The following is a 22,872-nucleotide window of genomic DNA, read 5'->3' as shown; positions in this document are numbered from 1 at the left end:
CAGCACACCACTTCTGAAAGGTTGCCAACCCCTGCTCTATAGTCTTCCTCTCATTTGAGTAAAGACCCTTGTCCTTCATTCCCTCTTTCTTTCTCTTCAGCCCCGGGCAGGTTCACTTCATTTACTGAACATCTCCTCATTTATTCAGTGTTACTTATTCAAATATTCCCTTTATTTCTTAATCTTCCTTTTCTTCAGTAATATCCCCTTGTTCAATGCTCTGTGCCAGTGATACTCAGACTGAGACTCAGGTGCTGCAAGTGGCTCTTGAACGTGTCTCCTGCGACTCCTCGCAGCACATGATACTAAAACACTGTGTGATTTAATTATTCACCTATCTAAGTTATTAACCAATCGGGATGCTTTTTCTATGTTATTAACCAATTGTGGAATACTTGGTCATTTTGGTGTGAAAATAATATATACAGCAAGTGAAACAATGACTTCACACTACCGTGACGCTTCTGGGTCATGTTGATTGCTAATTTGGCTCCTGAACCACTGAGGTCTGAGTATCACTGCTCCATACAGTCTTGTTTATTTATCCAATAATAGTGTTTTCCTAACCAGTGATTCATACCCCCCGTTGGCAATTACAGTTCTCTTTATGCTTAGAAACACATGCTTATTCATTTTCCTACCTACAATAACGTATGTCTACTCATTACACTACACTCCTTTCAAAAGCCATCCAAGGAACAGATGATCAGTGTAAAATAAATCAATAATGAAATAAAATAATAAGACTGGTGTATATGTTTTTAGGTATAGGGGTTGAATCCAAACTATTTTTGCAAGTCACCCAAAAGTTGGGGCATTCAGATAGAAGGGGTCCCCAAATTCAAACCCTCCTTAGTTTTGGTTTATACCACTGTTCTGCCCTCTCTCAACTCCTTACTCTCTATTCTATACCTTTTCCCATTCTTTACTGGATGTAGTAGTAGTAATGGTAATGCCCAGCTGAGATCAGGGCCCCGTTGTACGAGGCACTGTACAAATATTGTAAAAGTCAGTCCTTCCCCCAAAGAGCCTACAGTCAAAATACACAAGACAAACAAAGGTATCACAGAACCATAGAAGCGTACGACTGGAAGGGACCTCGAGAGGTCTTCTAGTCCAGTTCCCTGCATTCAAAGCAGGACTAAGTATTATCTAGAACAGGGGTCGGCAACCTTTCAGAAGTGGTGTGCCGAGTCTTCATTTATTCACTATAATTTAAGGTTTTGCGTGCCAGTCATACATTTTAATGTTTTTAGAAGGTCTCTCTCTATGTCTATAATATATAACTAAACTATTGTTGTATGTAAAGTAAATAAGGTTTTAAAAATGTTTAAGAAGCTTCATTTAAAATTAAATTAAAATGCAGAGCCCCCCGGACCGGTGGCCGGGACCCAGGCAGTGTGAGTGCCACTGAAAATCAGCTTGCATGCCGCCTTAGGCACGGGTGCCATAGGTTGCCTACACCTGATCTAGACCATCCCTGACAGATGTTTGTTTTAAAATCTCCAATGATGGAGATTCCACAAACTCCCTAGGCAATTTATTCCAGTACTTAACCACTCTGACAGGAAGTTTTTCCTAATGGCCAACCTAAACCTCTCTTGCTGCAATTTAAGACCATTGCTTCTTGTCCTTCCTCAGAGATTAAGGAGAACAATTTTTCTCCCTCCTCTCTGTAACAACATTTCATTTACTTGAAAACTGTTATGTCCTCCCTCAGTCTTCTCTTCTCCAGACTAAACAAACCCAGTGTTTTCAATCTTCCCTCACAGATCATGTTTTCTAGCCCTTTAATCATTTTTGTTGCTCTTCTCTGAACTTTCTCCAATTTGTCCACATCTTTCCTGAAATGTGGAGCCCAGAACTGGGCACAATACTCCAGCTGAGGCCTAATCAGCGTGGAGTAGAGCAGAAGAATTATTTCTTGTGTCTTGCTTACAATACTCCTGCTAATACACCCCAGAATGATGTTTGTTTTTGTAACAGTGTTACACTGTTGAATCATATTTAGCTTGGAATCCACTATGACCCCCAGATCCCTTTCCGTAGTACTCCTTCCTAGGCAGTCATTTCCCATTTTGTATGTGTGCCACTGATTGATTGTTCCTTCCTAAGGAACATTGCATTTGTCCTTATTGAATTTCATCCTATTTCAGACCATTTCTCCAGTTTGTCCAGATCATTTTGAAGTTCAATACTATCCTCCAACGCACATGCAACCCCTCCCAGCTTGGTATTGTCTGCAAATTTTGTAAGTGTACTCTCTATGTCATTATCTAAATAATTGACGAAGATACTGAACAGAACCGGACCCAGGACCAATCCCTGTGGGACCCCACTTGATATGCCCTTCTAGCTTGACTGTGAACAACTGATAACTCTCTGGGAACAGTTTTTCAACCAGCTATGCTCCTATCTTATAGTAGCTCCATCTAGGTTGAATTTCCCTAGTTTGTTTATGAGAAGGTCATGCGAGACAGTATCAAAAGCCTTACTAAAGTCAATATATACCACATCTACCACTTCCTCCCTATCCACAAGGCTTGTAACCCTGTCAAAGAAAGCTATTAGGTTGGTTTGACATGATATGTCCTTGACAAATCCATGCTGACTGTTACTTAGCACCTTATTATCTTCTAGGTGCCTGCAAATTGATTGCTTAATTATTTGCTCCATTGCCTTTCCAGGTACAGAAGTTAAGCTGACTGGTCTGTAATTCCCCAAGTTGTCCTTATTCCCTTTTTTATAAATAGGCACTATATTTGCCCTTTTCCAGTCTTCTGGAATGTCTCCCATCTTCCATGACTTTTTGAAGATAATCGCTAATGGCTCAGATATCTCCTCAGTCAGCTCCTTGAGTATCTAGGATGTATTTCATCAGGCCCTGGTGATTTCAAGACATCTAACTTGTCTACGTAATTTTTAACTTGTACTCTCCCTATTTAACCCTCTGATCTTACCTCATTTTCACTGGCATTCACTATGTTAGATGTCCACTCACTACTAACCTTTTTGGTGAAAACTAAAAGAAAAAAGTAATTTAGCACTTCTGCTATTTCCACATTTTGTTATTGTTTTCCCCCCTCATTGAGTAACAGGTCTTCCTCTTGCTTGGTCTTCCTCTTGCTTCCATAGGGGCATAGTAAGTAACATTTGTAGAATGTTTTCTTGTTACCCTTAAGTCTCTAGCTAGTTTCACCTTGTTTTGTGCCTTGGCTTTTCTAATTTTGTCTCTCCATACTTGGGTTATTTGTTTTTATTTATAAAGGATCGTTATCCCCATGTTACAGATGGGGAGCTGAGGCACAAAGAAATTAAGTGACTCACCTAAAGCCCCAGAGGATGTCTGTGGTGGAGCAGGGAATTTTAACCTAGATCCCCTCAGTCACAATCCATCCTTCCTCTCCAAAAAGCCCTCATAAAAGGCCCACATCCATTCCTTACTATGCCCCTTGCTCATCGTCCAGTCCTCATTCCCTCTACCTCTGCTTATACTTTCGGGCCTTGAATCAGCAAACCACTGAAGCACATGCCCAACTTTAACCACATGCATAGTCCCATTCCAGGGCCCAAATTATTCTTTCTAAGGATCCGTACTGATCCTATCCACATCTCCCAACACAACAGATTCCTCCTGCCTGGGTGCTCTCTCTTGCCTTTGAGTGATTCACCCACCAACATCTTCTTTCTCTCTTCTTCTCTTTCCCTTGCTTCTAAAAATATAGTCTCCCATTTACTGCTGACTGGACACCCCAGCCTGTCATTTCATCCTTCTTCCCCTTTCCCCTATGGTGTTCCAAAAACACCTGATGTGCCTTTAAAGAGGGAAGTTAGGTCAGGGCACTGCTGTCCATGGTGCTGAAACAGAGCACTGTCAACAAGGTCTCCAGGGGTGTGAAAGAGCAGGACTGTGACCAAAACTATGAATTGCCATTAAATACATCTCCCTGCTCCATGTTCATTCCCCGACATTTCCACAATCAACTCAGCTCGGTTTTCCAGGTCAAAATGAGATTCTACTTCCCTCCACCAAGCCACCAGCATGGGCCTGAGGTCTGAAATTTATAATTCACATTGACAATACAGGTTGGGGTGGTCCTGCTGGCTTGGATAGAGGCAGGACAGCAAGAGTGGCTTCTGCACGGCTCTACTAAAGTGTTTTCTAAGCCCTTGGTTTTAACTGTAAGCAAAGCAGGAATCACTCAGGAGGCAGAGACACCTCAGAGATGGGGGAAGTACTCACAGTAACCTGGTCTCAGCAAGGAGCTGGAATCCCCTCATTATCTCCAGTTCTATGGAAACAGAGAAGTGGAAAGAGGGGTTACAGCACGAGGGATGGAGATGGCTGTTTGGAAGCGAATCCATGGGATAGTCCAGCTATCGACCCATATATTTATCTCTGTCTCTATGCCCTCTTGCATCAAACATCAATTTGAGTGGTTGGTAAACAAGTCAGGCTGTTCAGCTGTCCCATTAATTTGCTCCTTGCCTCACTAGTCTACCTGTAGTAGGAGAAAATGTATGTTTAGAAATTGGCAGTGTTGTGTATGGAATTACCAGGCTGAAGGCCCACTGACTGCTAGAGAGAGAGAGATTAGATATTACAACATCCATGCCTAGATATTATGATGATGGGCACATTAGAAATTAGAAAGAAAAGAAAAGAAATCCAAATTAATTTAGGAGTGATATACTGAAAACAATCTTTTCAACAACAAAAAAAGAGAAAGAATTAAATACGCATTGACAGAAAACTGGGAAAGAATATTTTTTATGAGCTTGTTAACATTTGTGAAGTAAAGTAACCCAAAATTTATGCCATTAATTTGCATGTATTACATCCCCCCCCCCCGTGCTGCCAGTTTATAGTCTCTGTGAAACCTTTAAAAAGTTGTGTTTTTTCCCCTTCGCTTGTGTTAATTAATGCTTGTGAAATAGGTTTGTGGTTTTTTTTACACAGCTGCTGTTGTACACTGCTAAACTAAATCATCAAATGATCCCTATGCCTTTTTCCATAGGCCACTTCTGCTGCCTCCCCATTCACTTGGGTGTGAGGTGACCCAGGGTCCACTAAACCACATTGTTAACTAAGCGTGCCTAGAAGCAGGAGACTCGTGCCAATCTTCTTTCCAGTTTGCACCAATTGTCACGCGGAGATGGAAGGGGCTTTCACCGGGGATGGTCTCTGACAGATGAAGAGTTAACAGCTCCAAAGCACTCCTGCTATCACATTGCCGTGCTGAGGCAAACTGTATTTAAACATTAGCAGTCACTAGGGAGCCTTGAAATCGGATTCCTGGGGGAAATCCAGCCAAAGACTCATTGAGACTCCTAATGAAACGACTGACGGCCACAGCTGGGAAAAGTAACCAGTGTTTGGACTACAGCATATTCTCATGCTGGTGATAGAGGAAGGATCATCCCCTGGGTGTTAAGGGGCTCCAGATCTGGAGCAAGCATTCAATAAATTCAATTCAGGTTCTTCCCCTCCTCCCAGGGGCTACCCCCAGAGTCCATTCCAGGGACCACAGCAGCCTAGTTCAGGTTCTTCCCCGCCTAGGTGAATCCTGGTATTCCCATTGCAGGCAGGCATACATTATTCCCAGGGAGCTAGCAGAGTTGGAGAGACCCTTTTCTGCCTGACTCCAGCACAGAGTGTATCTGACAGATCCTCTTTGAGCTCAGCAGGTATCCCAGCATGTGGTTTTCTGTGCTCAGCTGGAGGGGAGTCTTAGTCCTGGCCTAATTATGTCCTGACTTTCTCTGCATGTCTCTAAGGCCCCATCCTTACCAGAGCTATGATGACTTTTGTTAAGCAAGAACACGGGTTTTAAGCCTGGTTTTGACACAGGCTGGTTCCCAATGGTGCTGGCCAGCCAAACCTTCTTAGAAACCAGTTCTGCTAGGACCACAATTCCGCTGATGTTCAACATGGATCCTTGTGGGCACGGCCCCTTCTCGTGCAGCGAAGGCAGGGAACAGCGGTGAAACTGTTAATCATTTCAACAGTGAAGATGCTTCCCCCCCCCTTCCAACCTAATTCTCTGCTTTCAATCAACTGAAGGCTCTGGCAGGCACTTTATTGGTATCCAGAGGGGTCTCTGTTGAATTGGAGCGGGAGGGTGGGGTGTGAACCAGATTTCTACTCTGACATTATTACATTGCGGCATGGGGGTGTTAAGCACTGGGGAGGATACTTTCATTTACTCCCTGGCTTTCTGTTGCCTTGGCAACATGAACAATGAATCCGAACCAGGAATCCAGCTGCAATGTGGTGGTAATGGGGCGGGAGTTGGGTTCCCACATGCTTATTTGTTTGGAGGGGAGCAGGGCAAAGTGGTGAAGAGCACCGAGGTGACAAAGGGAGCGGGGATGGACTCCTACACAGACACACACAGCCCCCCCCCACACACACACACACACCAACACAAACACAGACACACGGCCTCTACACTGAGAAACGCAACCACACACCCGCCGGCGTGCAGACAGACACAAACAGATACACAACAGGCACAAACTCGCAGGCACATACACATGAACACACAGATACACCCTTGACTTTTTATTCTTGCCATTAACTTGCACCCCCTGCCCTCCTGGACTACTGGAGCTCGTTTCACGCACTTAGACACAGAGTGTCCCAGGCTTCAAACTCAGGGCTCTGAAGCACAAGGAATACCAGAGGGCCATCCCTGCTAGCTTAGCCAGCAGAGGGATTTCCCATCCCTAACCTGTGCCAAAAGGCGGCCGTGGTTTGCCCGCAGCCTATTCACTCTCCCAGGAGATGCCAAGCAGTTCGTGGCACGTGCCTGCTCAGCCCCTCCCCCTCTGCTAGGCAGCTGGCATCACCGTGCTCCCATTTACACCTTTCAGCACCTGAAACTAGGGCTCTGGCTTGGACTAGCGACAGGCTGTCCCCTAAAGTGTTCCACATCTGGGAGTCAAAGCCAACTCTCCCAGCCAGGAGCTGCCTCCCCCATTACAGCCCTCAGCTGCATCCCCTGCCTCCACCCCAGCCCTGCTGGACCACTGAGGGCCCTCATAATCACAGCAATTCCCCTCCACTTCTCCAGGCTGGCCTGTCACAAAGACACAGCCTTCTGACCACAGGGAACGGAACGGGCGCCCAGCTACACACCGCCAAAGAGGGACACTGGAGACCAACGTTAAGTGCTGCTTTGTTTCTTGGCCCCCTGGCGCCACAGATCTCCCAGCCTAGGCCGCGTTGGGTGAAGGAGCTAGGCAAGAGCAGTCACCCTCCGAGCACCCTTCCCGGCCGGCGAAGGGGGAGCAAGCGGAGCAGTGAATTGAATCCCCGTCCTGCGTTCCCACACAGCCTCTGGGCTGCTCCCACTTACACTCCCTTTCCCATGGCCCCCTCTGAGCCCTGGGAGCAAAAGACAGTTGTGGTACAGTGCCATGTGGGCATGCCCCCTCCCTGCCCTCAACAGACCCCTACGCTGGGGGCTGGAGGCAGGGCTAGCCCAAAGCCCAAATGTCAAATCTGCTCCAGCCAGAGGGGAGACTGGCTCCACCCACTTCCAGAGTGATATTAAGGGGCCTTCGTGTGATGGGGAATCAGCCCTCCCCTCAGAGGGGGACTCTGCCAGGGGCAGGATCGGGGTTCCCATGTGGTAGAGAAGGAGGCAAGGCCTGAGCGAAGCTGGAGACTGAATTCCCCTCAGTCCAGCAGAGCAAGGGCCTGGGGATCAGGGGGGTCAGGCCTTAGGGGAGCACTGCATGGGGAGGGATGGGAAGTAGAGAGGGGATGCCCCACTCAAGAGGCCTTTGCATGGCAGAGCCAGGGTTTGTTGTGGCTGGCACAGCATTGTGTATGTGTGTATGTCAGGGGGCGCTGCCTCCTGTCCACCCCACACCCACATGGCTTTCGACTCCCAATTAGGCTCCTGGCTGCCTCCCATCCTGTGACTCCAAACTCTCCATCTGCTCAATTAAAAAAAAAAAAACACCACAGGAAAGGAGAAAAACAAACACTTAATTTCTAATCTCATCAGTCCTCTCACTAATTAGCACCCTCTGAGCTCAGGCACAGGCTTCCTGAGACACCGTGGGGCCGGTAATGACCCCCGACCTGCGCACACATATGTAGGGAAAGGAGGGAGTGGGAAGGGGGTTTCCAATCCCTTCAAACAGCGTCCGGCCAGGAGCGGGGAGGCCTTGTTTGCTCTTGGTTTGAATCTACTTTCATGCGCTCTCTTTCCCCCCCGTTCCCCCCTGTCCCCCCAGTAAACCGAGAGAATGGGATTCTGGGGCGACGCCCCTTCTTGGCAGGATCCCTGGGGTGGGGGGAGTGGGGAGTATGGGTTTAGGGGAGGGGAGGGGACTGGAGTGGATTTCTGGCACTGATCCCACCCTGAAACACACGCTAATTTGTGCCTCCCGCAGTCACATCAGTGGTAATGAAGGGCTCTGTTCAGGACACGCGGGACACTAATTAGGGGTCTTCCAAGGCAGCGTTCTGCGGTGTGCTCTCTGAAGGGGGGCCGGGGGAAGGAGACAAGAGTGGGTGTTCTCTGCTCAACTAAGGAGTTTTGGCTGCTATGGCTGCGGCTGCAGAGAAGGCTCTTCCTCCTTCCCTGTTCTCCCATCTCCCATGGCAACTCTAACATCGGAGCAAGCAAGTTGCAGGCCTCTGATGTGTGCAGCCCCCCGGCAGCCCGGTGGGGTTTGGTACCAGGCGTATGATGCCAGGGGATGAGTTACAGAAGATAGGTCCCCACTGCTCTTGCAGAGATGGGGAGACAGAGGAGAGAGAGGGAAGGAGACAGAGAATGAAGAGGAGGAGAGAGAGCATGAAGGAGTGAGGACAGAGAGAGAGATGGAAGATGAGACAGACCACAAGTGAGGGAAAGAGAGGAAAACAGAGAAAAGAGGAGACACTCAGAGAGACAAAGAAAAGAGGCAGAGACAGCACTCTACTCATGCCAACTGGAGCTGGTCACGCTAAGCTTGGTTCCGAAACCAGACCCTGTATTTTGGGGAGCAAATAACCGCCTGACTCTGCTTTCCTCATTCTCCAGAGCATTTGGGCAAAGTGCTCTTAGCCTCTGGGTCGTCTGCAAACTGCGCGCTCTGACTCTTCACTGGCAGGGCTGTGTGGCTGGTTGGTTGCCCACATCACATCGCGTTATTTCTGCTCACCGATTGGATGGCTGACACGTTTTCAACGGGACGATAGCAAGTAACGGATCAAGCGCTTGCCACACAATCATCTGTGCAACTTCAGAGACTCTCAGGCATTTTCACAGACGCCTGGCGCTCATCCAAATACTGATGACTAATGAGTTCCACAACCACACAAATCAAAGCAAGCCCAGCTCGTGGGCACATCAGCCTGTCTATCTAGGCACCCATCTGGCTTTTGTCACCAGAGCATCTGAGCACTACACAGCATCCCAGGAGGCGGAGAAGCACTAGGACTCCAGTTTTACAGACAGGGAAGTGAGATATGGGATGGATTAAGTGACTCACCCAAGGCCACACAGGGAGTTTGTGGCTGAACTGCTAATTGAACCCAGGACTCCTGATGACTGGTCTAGGGCCCTAGCCACTAGACCATCGTTCCTAGCCTAGGAAACCTTTATGAAACAGCTCTGGTGGTAAGTATCACAGTGCTATTAAATAGGCACAGAGTTAGAGACAGGAGAAGAACAGACAGAGAACACTAGGGACAGAAGGAGAAAGAATGAGGGGGAGAGACAATGAGAGATGAGAGGAAAAAAGTGTAACTTTCCATTGTCCTCCATGGGCTTTGGATCAGGCCCAGAGAAAGAGAGAGAACAAGGGAAAGAAGAGGCGGAGGAGGAGAGAAAGAGAAGGGGAGATGAGCAAGAGAGAAACCGAAAGAGATGAGAACTGACTCAGAGAGATAGCCTGGTCTACACTGGGGGGGGGGGGGAGGTGGTGTCGATGTAAGATATGCAACTTCAGCCATGGGAATACCGTAGCTGAAGTCGACGTATCTTATTCCGACTTACCTCCCGTCTTCACGGCGTGGGATCGACTGCCACGGCTCCCCCCTCGACTCCGCTACCGCCGCTTGCTCCGGTGGAGTTCCAGAGTCGAGGGGGAGCGCATTCGGGGATCGATATATCACGTCTATATCAATCCCCGATAAATTGATCGCTACCCTACCCGATATGGCGGGTAGTCTGGACGTACCTGAGACTGAGAGGTGCAGTTTGACTCGCGATGAACAGCAACGTGTGAAGTGCTGCTACCGAACAGGCCACAGTGTGGGACAGAAACCCCAACCAGCCTGGGCTAGCCTAGAGGCTCCCCACAAGCAGCTCTCGTTGACTCCAGTGGGGGCCACACTATGTTCTGATGGGCCAGGACCTTGAATGTGGCTAAGCCAGCCCAGCCACCTCCTGCAGCCACCTCCTAGGGATGCCAGGCTGGACCCCCTCGGGGTGTCAGAGGGCATCACTGCATTACAGCCAATGTAATTTACACCAGCTGAGGATATGGCCCATGCCATCGGGCTAGCCCTGGTGCACCAGCCGTCCCTTCCCAGACATGGCCACTCGCTGCTGCGGCCACCCCCAATTTCCATTGTAACATCTGCACATTCAAATCTCGGCTTTATTTAAAAAGCATGCTGTTTTCTTAGAGCCGAATCTCCCAGCTAACGAGTCTGAGCTGGTGATGAAGCCTCAGCGTGCTAGGAAAATGGCTACCTGCCCCACCTCCTCATTGCTCAGCATTGCACCATTAGCAGCCCCATTCTCTCCTTCACACACAACGCTTCATCCGCGCCCTGGCTCCAGCAGCCCCTACAACGAGTGCCCGCCCTTTGGGGAGACTCCAGGATTAGCCAGTCTCTCCATGTCCTTTGCTTTCTCTCCCCCTCCACCTCTTTCTCTCTCTCCTTCCAGAGAAAGCACCCCAACGCATCCACCTATGACGGGGCAGGACTGTATCATGGACAGGGCAGCCCTAGCTCCAGGAGATGCTTGGCATCCCAATGCTTCCCTCAGAGGGAACTACCTACTGCCCCAGCAAACAATATCCCTGTAGTAACAGCCCCAGAGTCACTGGGAAGCAGAGGGTCTAGGAGTCAGGACCCCTGGGTTCTATTCCCATTGGTGCTACTGTCTCGCTGTGTGACTTGGGCAAGTCCCTTTGCCTCTCTATGCCACCTCCCCTGTCCCACAGGCGTGTTGTGTTGCATGTCTGTTCAGTGTATTGGAACAGGTGAAGTTCCCTCTTTGTTGTGAGTGGTGGTGTTACAGGAGATGGATTCTCCCAGCAATGCCTCATAGGAGACCCCAGATGCTCTCAAAGGAAACACCGTGCTGAGCTAGGAGGGGAATACCAGGGGACAGGGTACCTCCATGCATCCCCGCAGGGGTGCAAAGCATCCTAACCTATTCCTCGCAGTACACACCGCACTGACCCAAGGGATAGCACCAGTGAGACAGAGCTCCTGCCACCGCCCCAACAGGAAACACAGACACCCCACTGACCTGGGTGGGCCTACCAGTTAGCAGCACCCCATTCTCTGCTCCCTGGACTCTGCCTGGTTAGGAATCTCTCTCTTTCCCTGCCTCTGCCTAGTGAGGGGAGCTCTCTGCATCAGCAAATCCTCTCTGATCTCCCAGCCAACTCTCCCAGACTGGAGAGGAGATAAAGATCTTTGAAGTGGGATTGAAGCTACTCCTCCACTTGAGAACCCCTCACTTAAGGAAAAGCCACCCAGCATTAACCTGCATCTCTGCACACAACACAGCATGTCAACAGACAGAGAGGAGTCAGGAGAGAAACGACAACAGAAGGGGAGGGAGAGAAACCAGCCCCACATTTTCCCTGCTTCTGCAGCCAAGGCCGAAAACTCTTCAATGGAACCTTGAGCCTCTCGATCACCCCCCTTCCCTGCCTCCTTCCGTAAGCTATGTTACTCTTGTTCTCCTGACTGGCAACACTGTCATGGCTCTCCCAACACCCAGCTCCAGAAAGGAATGCAAGGCCCAAATCTCCAAGGTCCCCCTAGAAACACGGCTGGGAAATGGGCAGGTGCTACTGTTTGCATCTGCTTGCCCATTTGGCAGGCGCATTTTCCAAGGCGAGGTGAGAATGCAGGTCCCTGTGGGAGGAGACTGTGCTGTGTGCACTTGTGTAGTGCATATATCTGTGCAACATGTATGTGTGTATTTTGGAGGCCACGGGCCCCCAGGAGTGCCTTCACATGCATCGGAGATTGTAAGGACACCTACTTACACTCTTGCTCTCAGAGTTGGTGCACCAGAGGGAATATTCATGTACATGTGTGGGAGAGTGTATTAGCATATGTGTGAGCATGTGTCTGCCCCAGTTGGTGCAAGGCATGGAGGGTGTGTGAGCACTTGTGCACACGAGTGTGATTGCTTATTTTGGTGGGTGCCTGTGTGGGCTTGAGTGAGCCCATGTCCATATAAGCATGTCAGTGCAGAGACTAGTATGTGAGTACACACACAGAGGTGTGTCTGTGAGTGTCAATTCAGATCCATCAGAGTTTATCCGCATGACAAGCATCACCTGTGAGCATGTATGCATGCACAAAGCAGAAAATGTATTATCCTGCGAGTGTGCATAGGCACGTGTGGATATCAACATGCCTGCATACGTACATGTAGAACAATGTAAACCAGTGCCCAGCTGAGGATTGGGCACAAATGCGTGTGTGTGCGTATGTGAGTGTGTATGTATGAAACTGAGTGCAACCGCTGTGAATGACAGCATGCCTGTCTGCTGGGGAACTTTCCATCTAAACCAGCTGACAGCTGCTCCCCTGAGTTTCCTGGACACCAATAACGTTTTCCCTTTCCTAATCTCCCTGATGTAAATCCATTCGCTGCGAGTGCCTAGAGACTTTTAATTCCATCGGCATTAAACTCACTAAAACCTCTATTACCAAAAGCTTTTAGGATTTTCCCCGGAATCTACAAGTCAGGTTTGTAACATGACAAACTCTTCTTCTCTGGGGCGTTTTAGAAATTAATTTGTACATTCTAAATGCCAGGATCACAATGGGACGATCAAGATATCCCCCTTCTGACTGTAAGCTCCAGCCACTGTGGTGTCCAGGCAGAAGCTGTTCCCAGGTGCTGTGCTGTATTCCTGCAGCGATGGCTCAGGGCTAGAGGTTCCCAGATGCACTAATATACAAGAGCAGACATGCTGTCACAGTCGCTTGGTGTTGGAGGTTCCCAGACGCTGTCAAATAGTGGAAGCGATGCAGCTCTCTCTTAGTGCCAGGGGTTCCTTGCTGCTTTGATATAGCAGAGGGGATGCAACCGCATCATAGTGCTTGAGGTTCCCAACAAGGCAAAGATGATGCAGTCCTGTCACAATGCTGCAGATTCCCAGTACTGTAATAGAGCAGAGATCATCCACTTATGTCTCAGTGCAGGGGGCTCCTGGACACTGTGATAAAGAGGAGAGGAGCAGGTGCGGTGAGTTGCTGATGGAGGTTTCTAGGTGCTGTAATATACCAAAGGTGGCCAACTTTATCCCTTGGCCCTGAACATGCTGGATGCAGGCATATAGCAGAGGTGAAACCACCTGGTCTCAATCCCAGAGGTTCCTGGGTGCTGTAATATAGAGGTGATGCAGTCGTGTCTCAGCCCCAGAGATTCAGGGTGCTATAATGGACATTTCTAAGCATTCCAAAGTTACCTCCAGTGGTATCGGAGCCTTTAACCTCTTGAAAAGGTGAGATATTGACGCTTAGGTCTGATCCCTTTACACTTCCAATGGAAGCAACTCTGAGTGAGTCATCAAAGAATCAGGGAGCTCCTACAGAGCAAGGTACTTCAGTGTATGGAATCCAAACGAGGGGTAAAGAGAGAGGAGTACAAGAGGGTCCTAAGAATCTATTTCCCTTTGGCTAGAAGGCGCTGAGCAGCCATACCCCTAATCAGTTTTGCTGCCCTTTTCTGAACCTTTCCCAATTCCAATGTATCTTTTTTGAGATGGGGCAACCACACCTGCACGCAGTATTCAAGCTGTGGGCGTACCATGGATTTATATAGAGTCAGTATGATATTTTCGGTCTTATTATCTATCCCTTTCTTAATGATGCCCAACATTCTGTTCGCTTTTTTGACTGCCGCTGCACACTGAGTGGATGTTTTCAGACAACTATCCACAATGACTCCAAGATCTCTTCCTTGAGTGGTAATAGCCAATTTAGACACCATCATTTTATGTGTGTAGCTGGGATTAATGTTTTCCAATGTGCATTACTTTGTATTTATCAACACTGAATTTCATCTGCCATTTTGTTGCCCGGTCACCCACGAGAGCAGTGAGCTAAGGTAAAACTGCTAAACTGGGGTACACTCTTCCCTTGGGAATGGAGAGCCTGGGATTTCTGGGGGTATCCAGTGATAAGGGGCTGGACACCACAGGAGGATACTTCGAAGGCTCAGAGGCGGGGAGCATTTATAGTCACCTGCTGGGCAAAGGCAGGGCCCATACAGCCCAGAGGAGAGCGCCTGAGAGGCTGACAGGCTGACTGTGTTAGGAGCTAACACCCAGTTGGCACAGGCAAGACGCCCTCAAGCTGGAAGCTGCTGGCAACAAGGTGGCTCACAGTCCTGCGTGCCCCAAGAAGAGCAGCAGTCTAATGGTGCACTGTGTGAAAAAGTATTTCCTTTATCGGTTTTGAATTTGCCACCCTTCAGTTTCATTGCATGGCCCTTGCTCTTGTGGGATGGGACAGGGAGAACAGAAGCTCCCGAGCTACCATCTCCAGACCAGTCACTGCTTTATAGAGTTGAATCATATCCCTCTTTATTGATCTCCCTTTTAGAGGTGAACAATCTCAACCGTTCTTCATATGAAAGAGCTTCCAGACCCTGGAGCATCCGCTGAACCCCCTCTAATTCTACACGGTCCTTTGTGAGACGGGGTGACCAGCACTGCATACGGTATTCCAGAGGAGGCTGCACCACTGACTTATATAAAGTATAATGTTTTCTGTATTATTCTCTAGTCCATTCCTTACGCAGCCTAACATCCTGTTCGATTTTTTGAACGCATCTGCATATTGAGCGGAGGTTTTCGTTTAACTGTCTACAATGAAGCCACGGTCCCTTTTGTGGGTTGACACAGTTAATTTAGAACCTGATGAGGTGCATGAGTAGTTTAGATCTTCCGCTCCATTGTGCATTACTTTGCATTTATCAACACTGAATTCCATTTGCCATTGCGTTGCCCATTCACCTAGCTTGGTTAGGTCTCTCTGAAGTTCCTCACAGCCCTCTCTGGTCCAGACTAACTTAAATAACTTTGTGCCACCTGCAAATGTCTTCCACCTCACTACCTCTTTCCAGATCATTAATATATTAAAACAATGCAGGATGTCGTACGGAACCATGAGGTTCCCCCACTCTTAACCTTCTGCCATGATGAAAACTGATCATTTAATCCTATTCCTTGATTTAGTCTCCCAGCCAGTTAATGACCATGCCAATATTTGGCCTCTCATCCCATGCTTCTTTAGTAGTCTTGTGTGTCAAAGGCCTTTTGAAAATCTAAATAAATTGTCAACCTGTTCTCCTTTATCCACTACTTTATTGACACACTTAAAGAATTCTAAGAGATTAGGGAGACCCAGTTTTGCTTTGCAGAAATTGTTCTGGTTAGACCCTATCAGATCAACATCTTCCAGATATTATCAACATAGCTTTTTATTGTTGTTTCAACCAATTTGCCAGGTACAGCTGTAAAGCTCACTGGTCTATAATTCCCCGGATCACCACTAAAGCCTTCTTTAAATATAGGTACAACATTTGCTACCGTGGCTGTCATTAATGAGAGATTGCATGTTTTTGTTAGCAGCTCAGCGACTTCATACCTAAGCTCCTCTGAACTCTTGGATGCACCATCTGGGCCTGGTGACACTGATTTTTAAATTATCAGTTTGTTCCAGCACATCATCTCCTCACACCTCCGTATCTGAAAGTTCCTCGTCTTTGTTACTGGGCAAGAACAGGTCTGCGGTAGAAATCTCCCCAATATTCCCAGCTGTGAAGACTGACACAAGAGGAATCATTTAGCTTCTCAGCGACATCCTTGAGACTGGGACACTGAGTCACTTTAAACGCACAAAGCATTTGAGGGTGATCAGTATGGATTTCCCCGCATAACCTCCATCCCAAACTTGCCTCGCTCTCTTTACCTGCTTGGGTGTTGCCTCCTAGTGAGCTCCAGCCTGACCCTGGCCCCCTCACTGGAGGTTTCAGGGCTGGGGAGCAAAGGTTTGACTATCTACAGTCCAGGGCTCAGTGAAAAGAAACTGACCTGAATGCTGAGGGCTGTGTGAACCTGGGAGGAGATGAAACCCAGAGAGGATGAAAAGGAGTAAATCAGAGAGGGAGATGAACAATGCAGAGCTGTTAGCTCCATTGATTGCCTTTCAGCTCTGAATCAGCCAAGAGACATAAAATAGGATGGGAAATGCTGGGAACTCAAATAAGAAGCCCCATTATCCAAGTACCCTCTCTCAATGCCAGCACTGCTCACTGCCTTCTCATTGCTCGTACTAACTTCAAAGGGTCCTGGGGATCAGATCAGGCTAATACACACATGCTAAAGCACACATGTGTAAAATAATCCCCAGGGTGCAAGCCACCAGAACACCTGGGTTTGCATGTCTGATTACCACCTGCTCCTGCAGGAAGCCAACCACACACACACGGCTGTGGGTGTTTGTGACCATGTGCTTGCATAATCAACCATCCACTGTAGACCCTGATGATGTGTGTTAATGTGGCAGTACACGAGTCCTCACCTCACGACGCCCCCTTGTCCCCGGATGTGGCATTGCAGGGGACTTTTCTCTGATTCCCTTTGCCTCACGATGGCTAGTCCCAGCCAGGGTCTTCTCCCAACTCCTTCTGTGGCTCAGCCTTCAGGCCAAGTCACGTAACAGTTCACTCTCCTTCCGGGGTAACTGGAGAGGTCCAACTTAAAGTTCACAATGTCCTCACTTATAGTTCTGCCCCTCTCGGGCTCGACTGAAATCCTCTGCTTTCTGGCCCCAGCACAGGTTCCCTTGAACCACTTCTTCCCCAGCAGGATTCCCCCACTGCTTCCCGTGGCTGGGGACTCCAGCAGTTTACGTCTGAGAATCTCCCTGTTCTTTGTAGACCCTATCTCATGGCTCTCCCACAGGCACATACCCTGCTCCTGTGGGTGTCTCCAGGCCTTAATTCAGGGCATCCCCACATCCTGGCAGGAGCCTATCCTGCTCCCTGTGGGTGCCTCAGCTTGACTTCCTCAGGGGAACTCCCTTGTTCTTCCTTCCTGCACTGTGTTCCCAGCTCTCCCTGCTTCATCATCACAGCTAGGGTCAGTCTGTCTCATTAAACCCCATTACCCCCTGCTGGGGTCACTAATTAGCCCATAGCTTACCAGTGAGGCTGATGGCTGAGCCCAGCTTGCCTCAAAGGGCCAGCCAGCCTGGGACTGTGGCCCTATCTATTCTCTGGGAGCTGTCTGGAAGCACAGAAGCAGCTGTTCACACATATTGAGGCAAATCTGTGGCCAGCAAGCCGGAGCCACTCACTTCACAGTTGTCACTATGCTACACATCACGGTAAGGCAGGATTTCACGGCACCATGAGAGACAGGACTTGGTCCTGCTCCAAAATCCCAGGCCCTTGCCACATGCGCTAAAGGAGAATCTCCACTAGCTGTTATGGTCTTTGACACACAGTTGGACGGTTCTGATTCCATCCAGTAAAGGGCAGCTTGAACACACATCCTAGCCACTTCATTGCAATATCAAATATGGCGGGGGAGGGGGGGGGTCTTTCTCCTCTGAGTTTCACTGACTACTTTACTCTGCTTGTTGATTATTTGCTGAAATTTCCTTTGAGACAATGAGCAGGCACAGCAGAGGACATTAGGGAGGGGTCTGCCAGCAATGCCTCCGACCTCTGTACTCAGAGCACAGGACAAGGGACTGAACAGAAGAAGCAGGATTAGAACCAGCTGCCTGGAGTCTCAGGAGATTCCCATAAACTCTCCGAGCTGGGGAGATGCCTGGGAGAGGCCAATGGCGCAGATTCAGAGTCTCATCCCGCTCACTACTAATTGCATTCTTGGACGATACGGCACTTTCCTGATCACATAAGCTGGTGTCTCCAGTACAAAGGCTGTTGGGTAAAACTACTGGGCTGCCATCTGCCTCCCAACTGTAATCTTTGTGCAATGTGGGGAGAAATGGATAACTGACCCCCACACTGGACCTCTCACCAAGGCGGTCCATGGCCTCACCTCCCTGAGGCGACATGGTTCTCTCTTTCTCTCTCTCTTCCTTCCTTTTCTCTTGTTCTTTCTCTCTTCTTCTCAATCCTTCCCTCCTTTTGTTATACTGCTGCCTCTTCACTAGGTATCTGCCTCTTCCTTTCACTCCCCTTCCCTCTGCCGCGTAGCGCTCCGCTTCCTTCTCTGTTTCACTCCCCCTCTCTCTCTGCTGTGTATTTTTCTGTCTCTCTTTTTTTCCCATCACTAGGCCTTTCTCCCTTTCTCTCCCCCTTTCCCCATGTTCCTCTCCCTTCCACTCCCTGTAACTTTCTCTCCCACCGTGTCCTTCTCCCTGGGTGGGTACTTTCTCTCTCTCCGTTATGTGTGGCTCTGTCCCCGGGTGTATCGCAGTCCCATGCTCTGCATCCCCAACAGCGTGTGTGGGACAGGGTTAGCAAAGCTCCAGTCATGCCCTCCACCGGCTCCCCAGGTGCACATACCGCACGCCCGCTCCGTTAGACCCAGATAAGACGTCTGTCCATCGCCAGTGAATTCTCATTCTGTTTCCAAAGTGCAAGGCCACAAACTCCCTTTCTCTCTGCAAACAAACAGTGGCTTGAGAGTCTTGCTGCTTCAGCCCTGGCACACAGCAGTCTTTCCATTAAGGATTCTCCTCCACACCCCAGCTGCAACCCCCTTACCCAGGATGGTGCCACCCAATTCAGTTTCCTGGAGGGGGAAGCAGCCACCTCTCTTGTTCATCGTCCCCTTTCCCACAGCTTTCATACTTTGCAGACATTACCAAAGCTTCACATGTAAGCCAGTCATTGCCATCCCTATGTCACAGATGGGGAAACTGAGGCACGGAGAGGTTGTTTCCCCCCCCCCCCCCAGGTAAGGGACTTCCCAGAGCAGAGAGCGGAACTCAGGAGTGTCTGGCTCCCAAACCCTCATTCCTTCCAGTACTTCATGCTGTCTCCTGACTTCACTGAGGGAACTGATTCCAGGCCTCTACCTCCTACCTCACCCGAGCGGTGGGCGCATACTGGAGACACCATCCCCAACCTTCTGGCCTTGGGGTATAAAGGGAGATTGATGGTGTCCCCCCTATAGTCAACACTTGCATTGCTTTCCCTTCTGAGTAGCAATTGCCAAAGGGACTCCCCTCAGCTGAAGTGGAGAAGACATCCCTGACCCCCACCTGTCAGCAGGATTCGGGGTCCCTCATTGGGGCAGCACAACTCTCTCTCGCTGTCCAGCCCTTCGGGGAAAGCCCAAGGGGAGGTATTTCTGTAATCCAGCAGGAAATGCTCTTCTCTCTAAGGTGAAGGTCTGACGTGGGCTCTAATACAGGTTTAAGCCAAGATGCCCCTACCATCCACACATAAAGCCTTGAGACATGTACCTCAGAACACAGGCTTGCTGACTCAACTGGGGGCATAGCGCGAGCCCGTGTTCTGCTGCTGTGAATGTCTCAGCCTGCCCACTTTTGGGACGTAGCTAAAGCATGTGATGCCAGGCTCAAGTCTGGACAGTCCACCAATGCTATCCCACAATTCCCAGGGCCTGTGTGTTCCAGCCCTTCTACCTCCCAACTTCCCACTTGCCTCCCACGCACCAGACATAACCTGCTAGCTTAAATACAGCTGCTCGGCATTTAACCCTTCATTGCACATGTTTTGCTCCGTTTCCAACACAGCTAAGCCGAGCTCATAGAAAGGCAGGGGAAACTGCCCCCCGCTCAGCGCTGACCCCAATACCCCAGCCGGGTACTAGAGGATGCAGAGCTACCGAAGGTGGTGTCCACAGCCCAGCAGGAGGCAGTCGTTCTGACGGCCCACATAGCCCTGGGGTGAGTGGTGCTACAGGCAGTGGTCTGCAAGACTCAGGATGAGGCGCTCTTCTCGCTGAGTCACTGCCAAAGCAGTGCCCCAGGAGGCTGTGTCATTTGACCGGCACTGAACGGCTTCTGATTTTCCACCTCACAGGGAGCTGGCTTTTTGTGACCAAAAGAAATTATATCCATAGCAGAGAGCTCTGTGCTCACTCCTACGTCCCACCCCGCTCACGCCCCAGACAGAGAACAACAACATATCAGCAATAAAGTCATCACCCTCTAGAAAAGTGTGAACCAGACGGATCTGGAGGAAAGATCGCCTGGAAATATTGTCAGCCTGTGAGAAAATTCACAGACATCCCACGCATTAATGAAAGCCCCTCCCATTCCACATGAGCCAAGGGGGCTTAAAGTGGGGAAGGTGAATGCTGATGGGGACGGGATCTACTGAAGAGAAAAGCCAGGGTTGAAGGTGCTCATGATATATGCAAGGAGAACATACCCATCAAATACACATTGAAGGCTGAGCACTGTGTAGCTAGGGTGGGGCTGGGTTTGGAGGGGGGGTGCTGAGAGGCTGTCTATGATAAGGGGAGTGTAGAAAGGGACTGGGCTCATGTAGCACATAAACCCACACACACATACACAGAGGAAATATAGTGAACCATAACTAAAGGCTCATCCATCAGCAGTGGGGAGATGAAATGGGTTTAAGATATGGACAGCCCCTCATGCAGCACAGTGCCCACTAGTGTCGTGCTGGGGATATTACCTCCAACAGCAGAGCATCCCCTGGTGTCACACAGGCACAGCCTCTCCTGCAGCATGACGCCCCCCAAGTGCCATGCTTGGGATATCACCTCCAGCAGCACATTGGTCTAATCCAGCTGGGACCATAGCACCACGGGGACAGTCCCTTCATTTAACCGCAGGGCGCCCTAGAGCCACGGGGACAGTCCCGTCACCCGCATGGCGCCCCCTAGCACCACAGGGACAGTCCCTACAGCTGCAAGGGGACCCCTAGCGCCATGGGGACAGTCCCTTCATTCACCCGCAGGGCGCCCCCAGCACCACGAGGACAGTCCCTTCAGCTGCAGGGCGCCCCCTAGCACCACGGGGACAGTCCCTACAGCCACAGGGCGCCCCCTAGGCCACAGGCACAGTCCCTTCAGCCGCAAGGCGCCTCCTAGCGCCACGGGGACAGTCCCTACAGCCACAGGGCGCCCCCTAGCGCCACAGGGACAGTCTCTATAGCCGCAGGGCACCCCCTAGCAGCACGGGGACAGTCCCTTCAGCCGCAAGGCGCACCCTAGCACCACAAGGAAAGTCCCGTTAGCCGAAGGGCACCCCTAGCGCCACAGGGACAGTCCCTACAGCCGCAGCGCGACCCCTAGCAGCACGGGGACAGTCCCTACAGCCGCAGGGCACCCCTAGCGCCACGAGGACAGTCCCTTCAGCCACAGGGGGACCCTAGCGCCATGGGGACAGTTCCTTCATTCAGCCACAGGGCGCCCTCTAGTGTCACAGGCACAGTGCTTCCTACCACCAGAGTAGGAACAGCACTTTCAGCATCACACCGTAAGGGCTGTGGGTCTAGCCACACAGTTCCCCCTCATTCTGCAAGAGCCTGTTGGGAGTTGGAAGCCATGAAAGATAACAACTCAACACCCCCTTCCTACCGCAGTGCCACGCTAGGGACAACAACTCCCTCAGCATGGCGCAGCCCATTGCCAAGCCGGAAACAGTGCCACTAGTATCTCTGGGTCCCACAACTCCAAGCAAGATGGGCCGTGGGATGGGATACGAAGGACGGATCTCCCAGCAACACAGCAGCCCCTGGCATCTGCCCTGGGAGATGGGAGCCCATCCAGCTAATGAGGGCATGACTCCCAGGAGCGTTGCACGCCATAGCTCCATGGGGAATAGGTCAGGGTCTGGTGATGAAGGTCAGCCCCAGCAGCAGGACAGTGCCACTCCCCATTCTGTTCTGGGGCACTGGAGCATGCCCAGATATGAAGCACAGCACAAGATCCCTCATCCCTGTGCCGGGGTGCAGGAGAAGGAGCATGGTCTAGGTAGTAACAGACAGCATTGTCAGCACCACACCACCTGCAAAAGCAATGCTGGGCTGCTCAGAGATGGAATGTGCCCAAGCTCTATCCCCAGCTCCAGGAGGCCTCCTAGGATCAATCTGGTGTTCTAAGAGATGGAGCGCCCAGACATGATGGAGGACGGCGCCTCCACCCGTGAGCCCTAATGCCATGCTGCAGTATGGAGAGCAAGAGAACATTGCAGTTTAGATGGACAGTGACCTCCAAAGCCCTCTCTCCCCCCCGCCCAATGCCATGCTGGGACAGCACCTCCTGCAGTACAACACCCCTCAGTACATTGCTGTGAGATGCTTCTCCAGTAGCCAAGTGCACCCCTAACATCACGCGAGGGTGCACAGGGACAGAAGGTGGCTGCACCATAGACTGCACCCTACCTCTTTTCTGAGCAATGTAAAAATCTCTGTCCCTTCCACCGAGAAATGGAGGGAGAGGGGAGCTGGGGGGAGACAGAGGAAGAGAGAGAGAGGCATATGTGGGGAGGAGGGGGAGGCAGAAAGCTCCGGATTACATGCAGCAAACCTGCACAGCTTCTTCCTACAGATTTGCAAAAGGCCCCTCCCGTGCCATGCATGCAGCGCTGCGATCGGGGGTGGCATCAGCCCCTAACCACGGGTATCAGTTTAAGCATAGATTCAATCAACAATGTTGCAGAAACTCAGCCTT

General features: G+C 50.2%; 1 protein-coding gene across 5 annotated transcripts in view; it reads right to left on the bottom strand.

Moving 5' to 3' along the window:
- ELFN2 (extracellular leucine rich repeat and fibronectin type III domain containing 2) overlaps positions 1 to 22,872 on the bottom strand; it is a 57,577-nt gene that overhangs the window by 14,777 nt on the left and 19,928 nt on the right. For 2 of the 5 annotated variants that reach the window (XM_065581455.1, XM_065581472.1), the window contains one exon: positions 4,244 to 4,292. The exons of the other annotated variants lie outside the window; for them this stretch is intronic. The gene's annotated coding sequence lies outside the window, so the exon portion shown is untranslated. The remainder of the gene's footprint in view (positions 1 to 4,243; positions 4,293 to 22,872) is intronic. 5 annotated transcript variants of the gene reach the window in all.

Source organism: Chrysemys picta, chromosome 1 (assembly GCF_011386835.1).
Source record: "Chrysemys picta bellii isolate R12L10 chromosome 1, ASM1138683v2, whole genome shotgun sequence".
NCBI classification, from domain to species: Eukaryota; Metazoa; Chordata; order Testudines; family Emydidae; genus Chrysemys; species Chrysemys picta.
The sequence above is the reverse complement of the archived record's forward strand: the minus strand, read 5'-3'. Positions and strand labels throughout refer to the sequence as shown.